Genomic DNA, 15296 nt, shown 5'->3' with positions numbered 1-15296 from the left:
GGGATGGGATGGGATGGGATGGGGGTTCTGTAATGCAGAAATGGTTTGCCTGCACTGAGGAGTCCTGGAAGAGTAATGCATATGAAGGCAGTGTAATCCTAGCAAAGTCCTTTTTAGGTAGCTACCAAGAACTGGATTTGTTTTACAGCATGCAGGCTGAATGTGGGGGAGAAATGGTTTTAATTTTCTTATACATTTTTAAATTAATATTAAATTTTAACTTGTGTTTTATAATGCCCAAATTTTTGTTGTTGTTTTTGGCCAGTCCTGGGACTTGAACTCAGGGTCTGGATGCTGTCCCTGAATTTCTTTTTTTTTTCAATATGTTTTTTATTGTAAAAATACTGTACAGAGGGGTTACAGTTACTTGAGCAAAGTAATGAGTACATTTCCTATCAAGCATTGTTACCTCCTCCTTTGTTTTTCCCCTACCATCCCTTCCCTCCCCACCTCCACAACTACAGTCCCCCCCCCCCCTAGCCTAAATTGTAAAGTTCGTTTTTCAACATGGTATCTTGAACATCTCATTGTGACAATAGGCCAACCTGTATCCCCATTTAAGCATTTTGTTTTTACCTTCCCCTCCCCAAGTTAGAGAAGTGTATACATAAGATGCTGGGCACCGAGATCAAATACAGTGAAAACAGGGGTTATACTGTGGGGGAGAAACATAAAAAGAAACCAAAAAAAAAATCACATGGTACATTATAAATAAGTTAGAAACAATAGCAAGAAAGGGAAAAAAAAACACTTGTGTCCCTATCTTAGGGTTCATTCACCTAAACATCATCTTGTTTTTTTGGGGGGGGTCTAGTTGTGGGGCTTGAACTCTGGGCCTGGGCGCTGTCCCTCAGCTCTTCAGCTCAAGGCTAGCACTCTACCACTTGAGCTACAGCGCCACTTCTGGCTTTTTTCTTTTTGCTTATGTGCTGCTGAGGAATCGAACCCAGGGCCTCATGCATGCAAGGCAAGCGCTCTACCATTGTGCCACCTTCCCAGCCCCCTAAACATCATCTTATCTGGTCATATGTACATAGCTTTGGACCTTTCTGCTTGTCCCAGACATATACTCATTGTTGCAAATAAGGGAAACCAGGAGACCCATGTTTCTTTGGGCCTGGCTTACTTCACTTACTATAATTTTTTCCAAGTCTTTCCATTTCCTAACAAATGGGGCGATATCATTCTTTGTGATGGAGGTTAGAGGGGAACCTTACTGCATTGTTGGTGGGAGTGTAAACTTATTCAACCCCTTTGGAAAGCAGTATGGAGGGTCCTCAAAAGATGCCACATAGCACTTTCCTATGACCCAGCAATCCCACTTTTGGGCATTTACCCAAATGATCACAAACAAGACCATACTAAAGCTACCAGCACAACTATGTTTATTGTAGCATTATTTACCATAGCTATGATATGGAACCAACCCAGATACCCCTCGGTAGATGAGTGGATCAAGAAATTATGATAGAGAGAGAGAGAGAGAGAGAGAGAGAGAGAGAGAGAGAGAGAGAGAGAGAGAGAAAGAGAGATAATGCAATTCTCTATCCCTGAATTTCTTTTGCTCAAGGCTAGTGTTCTACCACTTGAGCATCTGAGGCGGAGCAACACTTCTAGCTTTTTCTGTGTATGTGGTACTGAGGAATTTAACTCAGGGCTTCATGCATGCTAAGCATGCACTCTACCACTAAGCCACATTCACAGTCCATAATGTCCAATTTTTTATTAAAATTTATTTCCTTTAATCCAGTACAAAAGAATACGTGCTCTTGTTTGGTAAAGCGGAAAAATAAACAAGCTAGCTCTGACCAGTGTGCTAAACCCTTTAGGTGGATTATCTTGGCTATAGATACATATTTTCAGGACAAAACAAAAAACCTCTTATTAAACAAAACTGCTAAAAAAAAATAAAAATCAACAAAACTCGCTCCTTCCTTCCTTCCTTCCTTCCTTCCTTCCTTCCTTCCTTCCGGTTCAAGGTCATTATCTGGCCATTTGGTCAAGTTGGGGGTCGTCCTCACTCTGGGAAGGAGAAAATATATAAGCCTCTATCCATGTTAGTTGGGGTTTGAGGCCGCTGCCGTGGATCTCGTGGTGGGGAGCACACACTCGTCGCTTCCACTATAGAGGTCAAGGGAGTGTTGATACTTGTCTCACTTGCACAGAGTCACCAGCCTACTTTCGGCTCTTCTTGCTGCTTCCGTCTGGGCTTGGTGTACTGGGTTGGCTAAGCTCAGTTTGCTTCAGCTCTAGCTGTGCTCGACTAGGCTATTCGGCTAGCCTCGGATTCACCTTTGCTTGATTTGGCTACACTCGGCTGCCTTCGGTTCGGCTCAGCTGCGCCCGAGTGCTTTCGGCTGGGCTCGGCTGTACTAATCGGCCCTCGACTAGATGTACTTGCTCGGCTGCGCTGGTCTGAGCTGTATTCGACTGCCTTTGGCTGGGTTTGGCTCGGCTGCACTCGGCTCTTTGGGTAGGCATAGCTGGGCTGAGCTCGGCTACCTCCGGCAACGATCGGCTTGCTTGTGCTGGGCTCGATTGCACTAGGCTGATTTCTATTGCTCTGCTTTTGACTAAGTCGGCTGTGCTCGGCTCTTCGGTTGTGTTCGGCTACATTCGACTGCCTTCAGAAGTCTTCAGCCAGGCTAGCCTAAGCTTGGCTCCCTTTGGCTGCACTCGACTGCTTTCGTCTGGGTTGGGCTCGATTCAGCTGGTGCTCGGCTGAGTTTGTCTGAGCTGCGGGCAACTCCCTCCCTTTGGGTTCTATGGGTCATGAATTGATTTGGCTCAGTTCGTTGCTTTCGGTTGTGCTGAGTTCTTTGGCTATCTTCAGCCGCATTCAGCTTGTTTGTGCTAGGTTCGGCTCCACCAGTGCTCTATTCGTTTGGTTGGGATCGACTGAGTGGTGCTTGCTTGTGCTCGGTTTAGCTGCGCTCCCCCTAGCTGGGTTGGGCTCTCCCATCCACAATGCTCGATTGCGCTAGGCTCGTCTAGGTTTGGCTGGGCGGCGCTAAGGCTTGAGGGTGATTTAGAACTAAGTAGGCAGTCTGGGAGAGACAGCCGCTCGATGGACGCGGCACTCATTCCTCTTCCTGGGGATCCTGAGCGAAAGCAAAGGCCCGGGGAGCCTGCGCCTGCTCATCCTCCAGAAAGACCCCGGAAAGGCAAAGATCGCACGGTGGAATCTAAATCCCTTCCTGTGTGAAAGTTGAGATAACGCCTCCGACAAAGCAAATACCCCGACAATTTTGGAGCAGACCCCCCTCAGAGGCACTTGCCTCCCGGGAGTGAGGTGGGCGCTGACTCTACCACTAGCCAAGGTAGCTGAAACTCATGTAAAAGACTATAAAAAGAGGACCCTCTTCCCGCCTGCAGGACTGTTACTTATTTCTGGGCTATAGGAGAAGTCTGTACTCTTGCCGAAGAGGCAGAAAGATAAGATTTCCTATGAAGCTGGGAATGTGGCACAGTGGTAGAGTGCTTGCCTAGCATGCTGAAGCCCTGGGTTCGATTCCTCAGTACCACACAAACAGGAAAAGCCGAAAGTGGCACTGTGGCTCAAGTGGTAGAGTGCTAGTCTTGAGCAAAAGAAGCTCAGGAACAGTGCCTAGGCCCAGAGTTCAAGCCCCAGAACCGACAAAAAAAAAATATTTTCTATGATGTAAGGCAGCCCTTCCACTCTGCATTGGGGCGCTAATACGCACTCGCCAATAGCAGAGGGGCGTTTCCTCGTCTTCCCCTGACATCTTACTCTTACTTTCAAAGAAACTTGACCTCGACTCCTACTTCTTCACGTAATTCTCTTATTTGGTTTTCAACTAGTCTGTCTCCAGTGATAACAATTACTGTCTCTTTTCCCCTTTTTAATTTTTGCTAGTCCAGAACCTTGAACTCCGGGCCCAGTCACTGCCCCTAAACTGTTTTTGCTCAAGAGTTGGGCTCTACTACTTGAGCTATAGGTCCATTTCAGGCCTATTTGTGATTAATTGGAGGTAATAGTCTTACAGACTTACCTGCTTGGGCTGGCTTCGAACCACAATCTTCAGATCCCAGCCTCCTAAGTAGCTAGGATTATAGGCGTAAGTCACCAGCGCCTAGCTTAGCTTTGATTTTTGTATGTCAAGTATAAATCTATTTTGTATGTGTGTGTGGGGGCAGTTATGGGGTTTTAACTTGGGGCATAGGCAATGTCCCTTAACTTTTTGCCGAAGATTAGCACTCTACCACTTGAACCACAGCTCCACTTCTGGCTTTTTGCTGGTTCATTGAAGATAAGAATCTTATAGACTTTCTTGCGGTGGTTTGCTTCAAACTGTGATTCTGAGATCTCAGTATCCTGAGTAGCTAGGATTACAGGTGTGTGCCAACAGCGCCGTGCTCTTTAAAAAAAAAAATTAAGTAGTTATACAAAGAGGTTTCAATTCAACAAGTCAGTTTATGAGCACAATGCATTTTGATCAATATCACTCTTTCTATCGTTGAAACTCCTGACCCCGCTTGTGTCCTTTACTTTAAATTCTTTGTTGGACTGGAACAACAAATCCGAACACTAGACACTAAGTCTCCTCCTCTCCGCTGGGCTCGCTGCCGCAGGTAACTCGGCGATGTCTGGCTAGTTCGGCGTTTTGGCTACACTCGGCAGCGATCGACTTCACTCGGTTACACTCGGCTCCATTCATATCTGAGTAGCTCTGCTGTCGGCTTTCTTCGTGTGCTGTTACGTGCTTGGGCTGGGCAACGCAGCACTTGGCTGCGATTGGTTGCTCTCGACTGCACAGTCATGAGGCTGGGCTCGGTTTGGCTTCTACGGGCTCGGCATCGGCGGCCTTCGATGCGTGTCTGCTACATTCGTACGCACACTCGGCTGTCTTCGGCCTGGGCTCCGTCGCGGTCGGCGTTTTGTTTCGGCTCAGCCGTGCTCGGCTACGTTCGGCTTACCGGCGCTCGACTCTTCGGCTACGACCGGCCGATCGGTCGCGCTTATGCTCTTCGGTCAGGCTCGGCTCTTCGGCTAACATCGGTTCGGCCAAGCTCGGTTCTTCGACTAGCACCGGTTCTTCGGCCTCACTCGGCTGCTCTCGGCTCTTTGGCCGCGCTCAGCTTGGTGCTCTAAAACTAGGGTAGGCTCAGCCCTGCAGAGCTGCGCTCGGCTTCATTCGGCTTGCTCGTTATGTTCACTTCGGCTGCACTACTGCCTTCGGCTCTGCTGGGCCTCAGCGCCTGCTGTGACCGCTCCTGACCGCCATGAGGCGCTACCGCATGCCGGCGCATTCCGAAGGTGCTACAGCCACTAGACCCGGGGAGGGCGGTTTTCAAGCTCCGGGTCCTGGGGTGAGCAGAGAGTTCGCGACCACTGCGGGGAAGGGAAGGCAATGCACTCAGTAGCCAACTCGGCATCTTCCCACACCGCACCACACATGGCCCTGTAGCTCTGCGCGACCAGCAATGGAAGCCCCAGCCCAGCGCGGGAGACTCCTCTCTGCACCCCCAGCCCCAAGCGGGTTTTGCTCCTGTAGGAAAACTGGCAGACTTTGCCCCAGGCCTTCTAGCGGGGAGAGGTGCTTTGCAGCCTGGTGTGTGTCCCCTTCCCCACTGTAGGACCCCAAGGTGGCCGTCAGTGGGGATACACGTGTATCTTCGCTGCTGTGATAGGACATCCCCGACTCTTTGGTCAAAATGAGGTATTCGGTGGTCCACATTTCAGGGCTGGGCCGAGCTAGAGCAGTGCTGGTTCTGATGTGGGCCGAGAGGGGCAAGCAGAGTGACCCGAGTACAGTTTCTCGTGTGGACTTCAGACTTTGGATATGCACAGGCTTAAACTAACAGAATTATTATTATTATTATTATTACTATTAGTCGTGGGGCCTGAACTCTGGGCCTGGGCGCTGCCCTCAGCTCTTCAGCTCAAGGCTAGCATTCTACCACTTGAGCCACAGCACCACTTCCGGCCTTTTCTGTTTATGCACAGGAATCAAACCCAGGGCCTCATGCATGCGAGACAAGCACTCTACCACTGAGCCACCTTCCCAGCCCCTAGCAGAGAAATTGAATAAGAAATGCATCGATTCCCCCCCCCCCCACCCAACCTTATGCTATACATATTATAAAGTCCATTCATTGTAAGTTTACAATGCCTTTTACTTAATTATTTGTGCAACTATCACCACAGGCTGGTTTTAGAAGAACTCGACCACTCTCCATAGTTTCTTTAAGAATGTTTGGAGCGAATTTCCCCTCTCCCTCTTCTCTGTAACCAACCACTTTGCTGCTGTCTGTAGGTGATTTTTATGGCTTTTTTTTTTATCCTGGAGCTTGAACTCAGGGCCTGGACACTGTCCCTGAGCCTTTTGTACTTAAGCCACAGCACCACTTCTGGCTTCCTCTGAGTAGTTTATTGGAGATAAGTCTCATGGACTTTCCTGCTCATGCTAACTTAACCGCAATCCTCAGATCTCAGCCTCCTGAGTAACTAGGATTACAGTATGAGCCACTGGAGCCCAGCTTTCTTGCTATTTTATTTAAACAAGTTTCATACAATATTTTATATTTTCCAGGTTTATTAGTTAATAGCATTATTAAGTCTCTATTTCTTTTTTCTGGTTGAATAGTATTTCATTATATGGATATTGTTTTTCTATTCATCAGTTCATGCACATTTGAATTACTTCAACTTTTTGATGGTTACAAATAGTCCTATTGTGATCATTTCTATAAGAACTTTTTTGCAGGCCTTTGTTTTCTCTTGAGGGTGTAGCTACTAATGGAAATGCTGGGTCATAGGGTAAACCTTTTTAAGAACTTCCAGACTGTCAAAGTATGTGCAGTATTATATGTTCCCATTGATAAAAGTGAGGATTCCAACTGGCCACAATTTTTTGTCTTCTTTATTTGTCTCATTGTGGTGCTAATTTGCCTAGATTGAGTATGTTTTTGTTGAATTTGGTTTATCTAGTTTTACACACCATGGTAAATGTCTTACTTATTTATCTGTTTATTTACTTTTCTTTTTTCTTTCTTCTTCTTCTTCTTCTTTTTTTTTTTTTTTTGGTCAGTTGAGGGGCTTGAACTCTGGGCCTGGGCGCTGTCCCTCAGCATTTCAGGTCAAGGCTAGCGCTCTACCACTTGAGCCACAGCACCACTTCTGGTTTTCTGGTGATTTATTGGAGATAAGAACCTCACAGACTTTCTTGCGTGGGCTGGCTTTGAACTGTGGTGCTCAGATCTCAGCCTCCTGAGTAGCTAGGATTACAGGCATAAGTCACGGGCACCAGGCTTTGCTTGCTTACTTTTGATACTGGTCTTAGGGCTTGAACTCAGGGCCTGGGCACTTTCCCTGAGCTTTATTTGCTCAAAGTCAGTGCTCTACCACTTGAGCCATAGCTCCACTTCCAGCTTTTTTGTAGTGAATTAGAGATAAGAGTCTCATAGACTTTCTTGCCCTGACTGGATTTACTAGCCATAACTTAGTCTAGCACCAGTCTCACATGCACTGATTTTGAAATTGGACATTCTCACCCCATGTGCCTTGTCAATCTAAATGAAAGACACATGCTGAGCAGGCAGGAATGAGTGACTTCCCTACCACAATGCAGATACTTTTTTTTTTTTTTTGCTGGTTGTGGGGCCTGAACTCTGGACCTGGGCCCTGTCCCTCAGTTCTTCAGCTCAAGGCTAGTGCTCTACCACTTGAGCCATAGCGCCACTTCTGGCTTTTTCTGCTTATGTGGTGCTGAGGAATCAAACCCAGGGCCTCATGCATGCAAGGCAAGTACTCTACCACTGAGCCACCTTCCCAGCCCACAATACTTTAAAAGGGGTCTCTTGACTTGCTTTCTTCATTCTTATTACATGAATAGTATTATAGTACTATCATATCATTTCAGTAAGTCACCACCAAAATACTACTACTTTTCATTCAAACTTTCAAAGCAAAAGTAAAGTCTTCATAAGCTCTATGATATAGCACAAGTGATTGACCATTCAGGGGTTTCAACTCAGGGTCTTATATTTGCTAGGCTCACTTGCTTGGCTGGCATTCTACCATTTAAATCAGCCCTTCAGTATGGCTTTTTTTTGCTAGTTGAATGGAGTTGTCTTGTGGACTTGAGCTGACTTTGAAACAGGATATTTCACACCTCAGCCTCCTAAGTAGTTAGGATTTATAGACATGAGCCTTTGGTGCCTGACTAGTTTTTCTTTTAGTCTTTTTTTTTTAAATGGCTTTGCTAATATGGTCTAGCAGCTTTCAACCTCTATGAAGCAAACAATTATTCTAGTCTATTCTTTAGTAGACCTGCACTACAAGGGCTTATATTTGGAATTTAATAAGAAATTGTGGATATATATATATATGTATATATATATATATTTGTTGTTGTTGTTGATCATGGGTCTTGAACTCTGGGCCTAAGCGCTATCCCTCAGCTCTTCAGCTCAAGGCTAGTGCTCTATCACTTAAGCCACAGTACCACTTCTGGTTTTCTGGTGTTTAATTGGAGATAAGAGTCTCACGGAGTTTCTTGTCTGGGTTGGTTGTGAGGTGATCCTCAGAACTCAGCCTCCTGAGTAGCTAGCTAGGATTACAGTCCTGTATGTGTGTGTGTGTGTGTGTGTGTGTGTGTGTGTGTGTGTGTGTATTCTCTTAAGTGCCTCTATTCCTGCTTTTGCTCCTTGGCCCACAATACTAACCATTACCTAGCCTTGACACAAAAGTTTGCTGACTCCTGGTTTAATGAAATAAAAAGAGGAATAGAAACCAGTGGCCATGTACTTGCTTGATCACCTTGTAAAGTCACTTTGTTTGGTTTTCATTTTTCTTCTTTATAAAATGAGAATAAGGGGGCTGGGAAAGTGGCTCAGTGGTAGAGTGCTTGCCTGGTATGCATGAGGCCCTGGGTACAATTCCTCAGCACCACATAAGCAGAAAAAGCTGGAAGTGGTGCTGTGGCTCAAATGGTAAAGTGCTAGCCTTGAACAAAAAGAGAGAATAAAAAACAGGTGAGGGATCTCTGTCTATTTGGGAGGCAGAATGGCAAGAGAAGGTGGAGAAATCAAAGTTCAGGGCCAGCTGGGCATAAAAGTTTGTGAGATTTACCTCAAGCAATATCTAGGTGAGATAGCATGTCCATGCTATTCCAGCTACAGGAAAAGCACAATGGCTGGGTGTGGTGGCACGTACCTGTCGTCCCCATCAACACTGAGAAAAGTAGGATCACAGACCATGGAAAATACATGGGAAATAACTAAAGCAAAGAGGACGTGGATCTGTGGCTTAAGTCGTAGAACCTTCCCAGCAAGTGTGATGCTTGGGCTTCAATCTCTTTACTGCCCCTCCTACCTAAAGTTGATAAGGGGTGATGGAGCTATGCGGAAAAACTTCAAGATAGACCCCCCCCCCTTAACCCACTAAGGTTTTTTTCTGGCCTGGCCACTGTCCCTGAGCTCCTTTTGCTCAAGACTAGTGCTCTACCATTTGAGGCACAGTTCTACTTCTTCCTTTTTCTGAGTAGTTTATTGGAGGTAAGAGTCTTATGGCCTTTTTTTGCCCCAGCTGGCTTCAAACCATGAACCTTGGATCTCAGCCTCCTGAGCAGCTAGGATTACAAGCCTGAGCCACCAATGCCCAGCTATAAGTTTTAAATTAACAAATTATACAGATAATTGAGTTATTGTTATATACTAAGAACTATTAAAGGCCTTGGGAGTATAGTAGGAAACAAATTTCCTTGCTTGAAAAAGACTACTCATGTACACAAGAAGACACTTAAGAAGCAATGTGTGGTGTGAAATCAGATTCAGATTCGATCATCTATCTGGGACATTTTGGGGGAAATGAGAGGAATTTGATATGGCTGCCATTAGATGAGATGAGACCTTAATAGCCATGGAATGAACTGAGAAGCAGTTACAAAATGGGCATAGTATTCTCATTTAGGTAAAGAATGCATGGATGTAGAAAAGAATTAGAAGGATATATACTAAGAGGTTAATAATAGTGGTCATATTGTGTGTGTGTGTGTGTGTGTGTGTGTGTGTGTGCATGCGTGTATGCGTGTGAGCATGCCAGTCTGTGAAATCAGGATCTAGGGCACTGTCCCTGAGCTTCTTTTGCTAAAGGCCAGAGCTCTACCACTTGAGCTACATCTCCACTTCTGGCATTTTGTGGTTAATTGGAGATAAGAGTGTCATGGGCTGGCTTTGAAACTTGATTCTCAGAACTCAGCCTCCTGAGTAGCTAGGATTATAGGCATGAGCCAGGAGCACCGGGCTAACAGTAGTCATTTTTCAGTGATAGGAATACAATATTTTCTGTTGACTTATTTTTGTTTTGTACAATGATTATTCATGCATTTTTGTAAAAATCAAAGGTTATTTCTAACTAAAAAAAAAAAAACTAATCTTCATGGAGTTTACATTCTGTTGCCTTTGCAAGTATCTATAATGTCAAATTTGTCCACCTTTTTCCCCCCTGAAGAATAACTGCAAATCTGGAGGGTGTCCCCTTGCTCCTTGACTACAAGGGATCCAGGAGCTGTAAGGAACAGGTATGGAGCAGTAACTGCCACTGCCACTGAGTCCCTTGGAGTAGTCAGGTAAGCAGAACTTTCTTTTTTCTTAACTTTTATTTTTTTAATTTTTTTTTTTTTTGGTCGATCATGGGGCTTGAACTCTGGGCCTGGCGCTGACCCTCAGCTCTTCAGGTCAAGGCAAGCGCTCTACCACGTGAGCCACAGTGCCACTTCTGGTTTTCTAGTGATTTATTGGAGAGAAGAGTCTCATGGACTTTCCTACCCAGGCTGGCTTTGAACCTCAGATCTCAGCCTCCTGAGTAGCCAGGATTACAGGCGTGAGCCACCAGCACCTGGGGCAGAGGTTTCTTAATGCCCAAGGCTTTCCAGTGCATAGGATTTTGCAGGGCAGGCAGCACTTACAAGGAGGATCTTCAAGGAGGTCGTCCACAGTGCCTATCTAAGCAGTGTTTAGGAAGGAGAGGCCCCTGCCTGTCACTGAAGGTACATGCCTGTGTTGTATGGCTAAACAGGCTACCACACCTGAAGCAATTAAGCATCTGAATCACATCACTAGTCCTCTTCTTCATCCAGCCATGGATCAGCGCAGCATAGCCTGTGCAGCAAATCTGACCCACTCCTCTGCCCCCCACTTTTTTTGGTACCAGTCCTAGGGCTTGAATTCAGAGCTTAGGTACTGTCCTTAAGTTTTTTGCTCAAGGCTAGCATTCTGCCATTTGAATCACAGATCCAACTTTTAGCTTTTTAAGTAGTTAATTAGAGATAAGAGTCCCACAGCCTTTTCTGCCTGGGCTGGCTTCAAACCACGATTCTCAGAACTCAGCCTCCTGAATAGCCAGGATTACAGGCATGTGCTACCAGCACCAGCTGCATACTCTTATTTTTGTAAGTCATGTTTTGGGGGAATCATCCACACTTAACTTGTGTGCCTATGGTCTGTCCCCACTTCTGCTCTAGAGACTGTCTATAACCCACAAAGCCAAAAACATTTACTCTCTGGGCCTTTACAAAAAAGTTTACAGATCTTTTCATTTTCCTATTCTCAATAGAAAACCATCTCCATGGGCATTCCTGTGAGGGAGAGAATGCTCACTTAGGATTGTATTGATGAATTGGTGATTAGCTTTATTAGTGTGTTTAGAGTTTTCAGCTGTGGCTAGTTCTAGATTAGATTTCTTATTCTGCAAAGCTGAGTTGAAGGGCAGGCCATGAACAATGAGAGCGAATCCATGCAGATGGATACTCCCTGTGTGCTTTATCAACAGCTAGGAGATTGGTGTCCCATTCATTTAGCTAAGGTCTTCGAATGCTTCTCATTGAGTGCCAGTGTCACCTCCTCTCAGAAGCCTCCTCTGTAACACCCTTCACAGTCAGTCCCCCAGCGTACCCCTCAATGCTACCTGCTGAACATTGGACTTCACCTCGTTCCATGGGAGAAGTGAGCACTACATTCATTTGTTCTCACTGTGTTTGTGAGCCTAGCACAGTGTCAGGCACACAATATCTTACTAGCTATGTATCTGTGGCCATGCAATGTCTCAACCTCAGCTTTCTCCTCTGAGAAGTGGAGTGATACCTAATAGTGGGGCTTATTAATGACAGGAGACTGTAGCAAGTAACTCTTCAGCGATTACCATAGCCAAGATGTAGAATCAACCCAGATGCCCCCTCAGTGGACAAAAGGATCAAGAAAATGTGGTAGATACACAATGGAATTCTACTCATCCATCAGAGAGAATGATATTGCACCATTCATAAGGAAATGGAAAGAACTTGACAAAAATTATATTAAGTAAGCCTGATGCAAATGTACATAGTTTGTATGGTTTCCCTCATTCGTGGTAACTAGAATGTGCCTATAAATCTACAAGTAAACACACTGGATGGTAAAAGAGAAAAAAATACACTGGGAAATGATATATTATACAAGACTCTAGACATTGACACAGTGAGACCAAAGGAGGCTATTCTTAGGATCATAAAGATACAATATCTATGTGCATCTGATCATATAATATTTATTGAAATGAACTCCAGGAAATGGAAACGAGATTTTTTTCTTTGTTGCTGTTTTTGTTTTCTTTTCCTTTTGTCTTGTTTGTTCGTTTATCTGTCTTTGGGAGGGTAAAGGGGCACAGAAATCGAGAGACAAAAGGTGAACCAATGCAGCAATACTCACTGGATACTGAGTTAGGAATGAACTATACAAGTTGTAGGTGAGGATGGGAGGGAAAAACTGGGAGACAGCGAGGGATGGGGGACATTGTTCAAAGAAATGTAATCTCTATATGACTTATGTACCTATAACTTCTCTGTACATCACCTTTGCAATAACAATGAGTACGTTTTTTTTTAAAAAAGTTAATATGATCAAGAAGGGACCCAAGTTGGAATGCGAACACACAGGAAGGAACTTAACGGTATTACAACTAAATGAAGAGAACCATGTAAGGATAGGAGAAAATAAACAAGGTATTGGGGACTGAATTGTGTTCCCATACCAATTTATACATTTAAGCCTAATTCTCACTTCCTATTTGGAGATGGGACCTTTAAGGAATAGCTCAGTTTGATGAGGTTGTAATCATCACATCTTCTGTGGAAAGAAAGGACCAGCAGGAAGGTAGGTGCGAAGAAAGGCCATCTGCAAAACCAGGAGGGAAGCTTCATTACAAAGCAACTTTGTGGCCATGTTGATCTTGGCTTTTAATCTCCAGAATGGTGAGAAATCAATTTCTATTTTTTCTGTTACCATTTGTAGTATTTTATTATGATGTCCTTTAAGCTAAGTAATTTTGGAAAACAATATGTTTTTTTTCCAGCCCTGGGGCTTGAACTCAGGGTCTGGGCACTGTCCCTGAGCTTCTGTTGCTCAAGGCTAGCACTCTATCACTTGAGTCACAGCTGTATTTTTTGCTTTTTTTGGTAGTTTATTCTAAATAAGTGTGTCATGGATTTTCCTGCCCAGTCTGGTTTTGAACCAAGATCCTCAAATCTTAGCCTCCTGAGTAGCTGGGATTGCAGTCATGAGACACTAGCACTTGGCCAGAATATATTATCTCAATTTAGTCAGGATGAACAGTTAGACAAACCCTGAACTGAAACTAATTAGTATTTTTGAAAAATCTATGCCAATGGGAATAAAACAAGACTGAGAAACCATTTTAGGCTGAGGAAACTTCAGGAGACCTATGTGATCCTAAGGAGACCTATGTGATCCAGATAAAGGACATTCGTGGGGCAACTAGAGAAATCATATATGATCTATAGATCATAATTACTTCCTTATGCTCTATAGGGTATTTACTCTTACCCAAATATCCCTGGGTAATCTGATTGCTCTGTGTAGTGTGGCTGATAGAAGGGCCAGAATTAGGTGGGGAGACCAGTTAGAGGCATTGCAGCAGGGAAAATGATAGTAGTGGAGACAGAGAGGGATGGATGCATTGTTCTGCCTGGGGCTTAAACGCAGGGCTTGGGCACTCTCCCTGAGCTTTTTTGCCACAGTACTACTTCCAGTTTTCTGGTGGTTAATTGGAGATAAGAGTCTCATGGTCTTTTTTGCCTGGGCTGGCTTTGAACTGCTGGATTACAGATGTGAGCCACCAACACTCATATTTCAGGATGCATTTTGACATTTCCATGGAAAGGGCATTGTACAAAGTACATAGAAGGGGGAATAACTCATTTATAAAGGTAGTTCTCTGAGCATACTTTCAGATATAGTGTGGAACAGAACTTTAAATCAACTACTTTTCTCCAATTCGGAAGAATTTCAACAGTAAAATAAGTTGATACATTTCTCCACGTGCTTTCATCTTTCCTTTCTCTTGTTTCTGTAGGTATCTTTTCCTTTGAAATATCCTATTCACTTCCTTTGTCCCTAGTGATTTTCCTTGTAACTTCCTAAGAACAAGCCTGTTCCTTTCTGTTATTTCCACTAGAGGGCACTCCTTTCCACATATAGGTCATTTCCCCCCCTTTAGACATTGAAGATTTCCACAGATAAAATGGCAAAGCAAAGGAGAAATAGTAGGAAGTGAGAACTAACATCTCCTGGGACTGGATGCTCAAATGCCATTTCACTGGTCATATTGTGTTTTGATATGGTTCTAGTCCATGTGTCAGGATTTCTCCCTTTTGAGAAAGGTTAGACCAACGACTTCGTATTTGTTGTATTTCTTAAAAAAAAGATAAAGAGGTTGTGGCATGTATGAGAAATACTCAGGGAAAATGACTGCTTTTTTTTTTTTGCTGGTCCTGGGGCTTGAACCCAGAGCCAGGACTCTTTCCTTGAGCTTTTTTTTTTTGCTCAAGGACAATGCTGTGCCACTTGAGCCACAGCTCTAATTGTTGTTGTTGTTTTTGTCTTGTTTTTTGGTGGTTAATTAGAGATAAGAGTCTCGTGGACCTTCCTGCCACCTGGGCCGGCTTTGAGCCAATATCCCTAGATGTTAGCATCCTGAATGGCTAAGATTACAGGTATGAGCCACCAGCATGTGGCTCAAATTGCCTACTGTTTAGCTGGGGTAAGGTAAGAGTGTCTCTAGGATAATGCAGCAAAATAAAACTATAGACTTGTAAAAAAAACATTTCTTTCTTCCCAATCTACTTCATTCATTCCAGCTGCAAGTCCATATGAAGTGTAAACTTCATGTCACATGTTGTTGTCCATACAGAGTTTCATTTGTAAGCAAAACAGGCCAAGTCACCAACCTCATGGAGCTGATATTCATATACAGCAGTCAATAAGAAAGACAAAGACCA

At 44.3% G+C, this 15296-nt stretch overlaps 1 long non-coding RNA gene across 1 annotated transcript in view; it reads left to right on the top strand.

Annotated features, from left to right (window-relative positions):
- The first annotated feature begins 3068 nt into the window (after positions 1–3068).
- Positions 3069–15296, top strand: part of LOC122128237 — a 62213-nt gene continuing 49985 nt past the window's right edge. Inside the window, exons 1-2 of the long non-coding RNA XR_006151388.1 lie at positions 3069–3320; positions 10475–10592. This is a non-coding gene — a long non-coding RNA (uncharacterized LOC122128237). The remainder of the gene's footprint in view (positions 3321–10474; positions 10593–15296) is intronic.

Source organism: Dipodomys spectabilis, unplaced genomic scaffold, assembly GCF_019054845.1.
Source record: "Dipodomys spectabilis isolate Male_0828 unplaced genomic scaffold, ASM1905484v1 ptg000325l, whole genome shotgun sequence".
NCBI classification, from domain to species: domain Eukaryota; kingdom Metazoa; phylum Chordata; class Mammalia; order Rodentia; family Heteromyidae; genus Dipodomys; species Dipodomys spectabilis.
The sequence above is the reverse complement of the archived record's forward strand: the minus strand, read 5'-3'. Positions and strand labels throughout refer to the sequence as shown.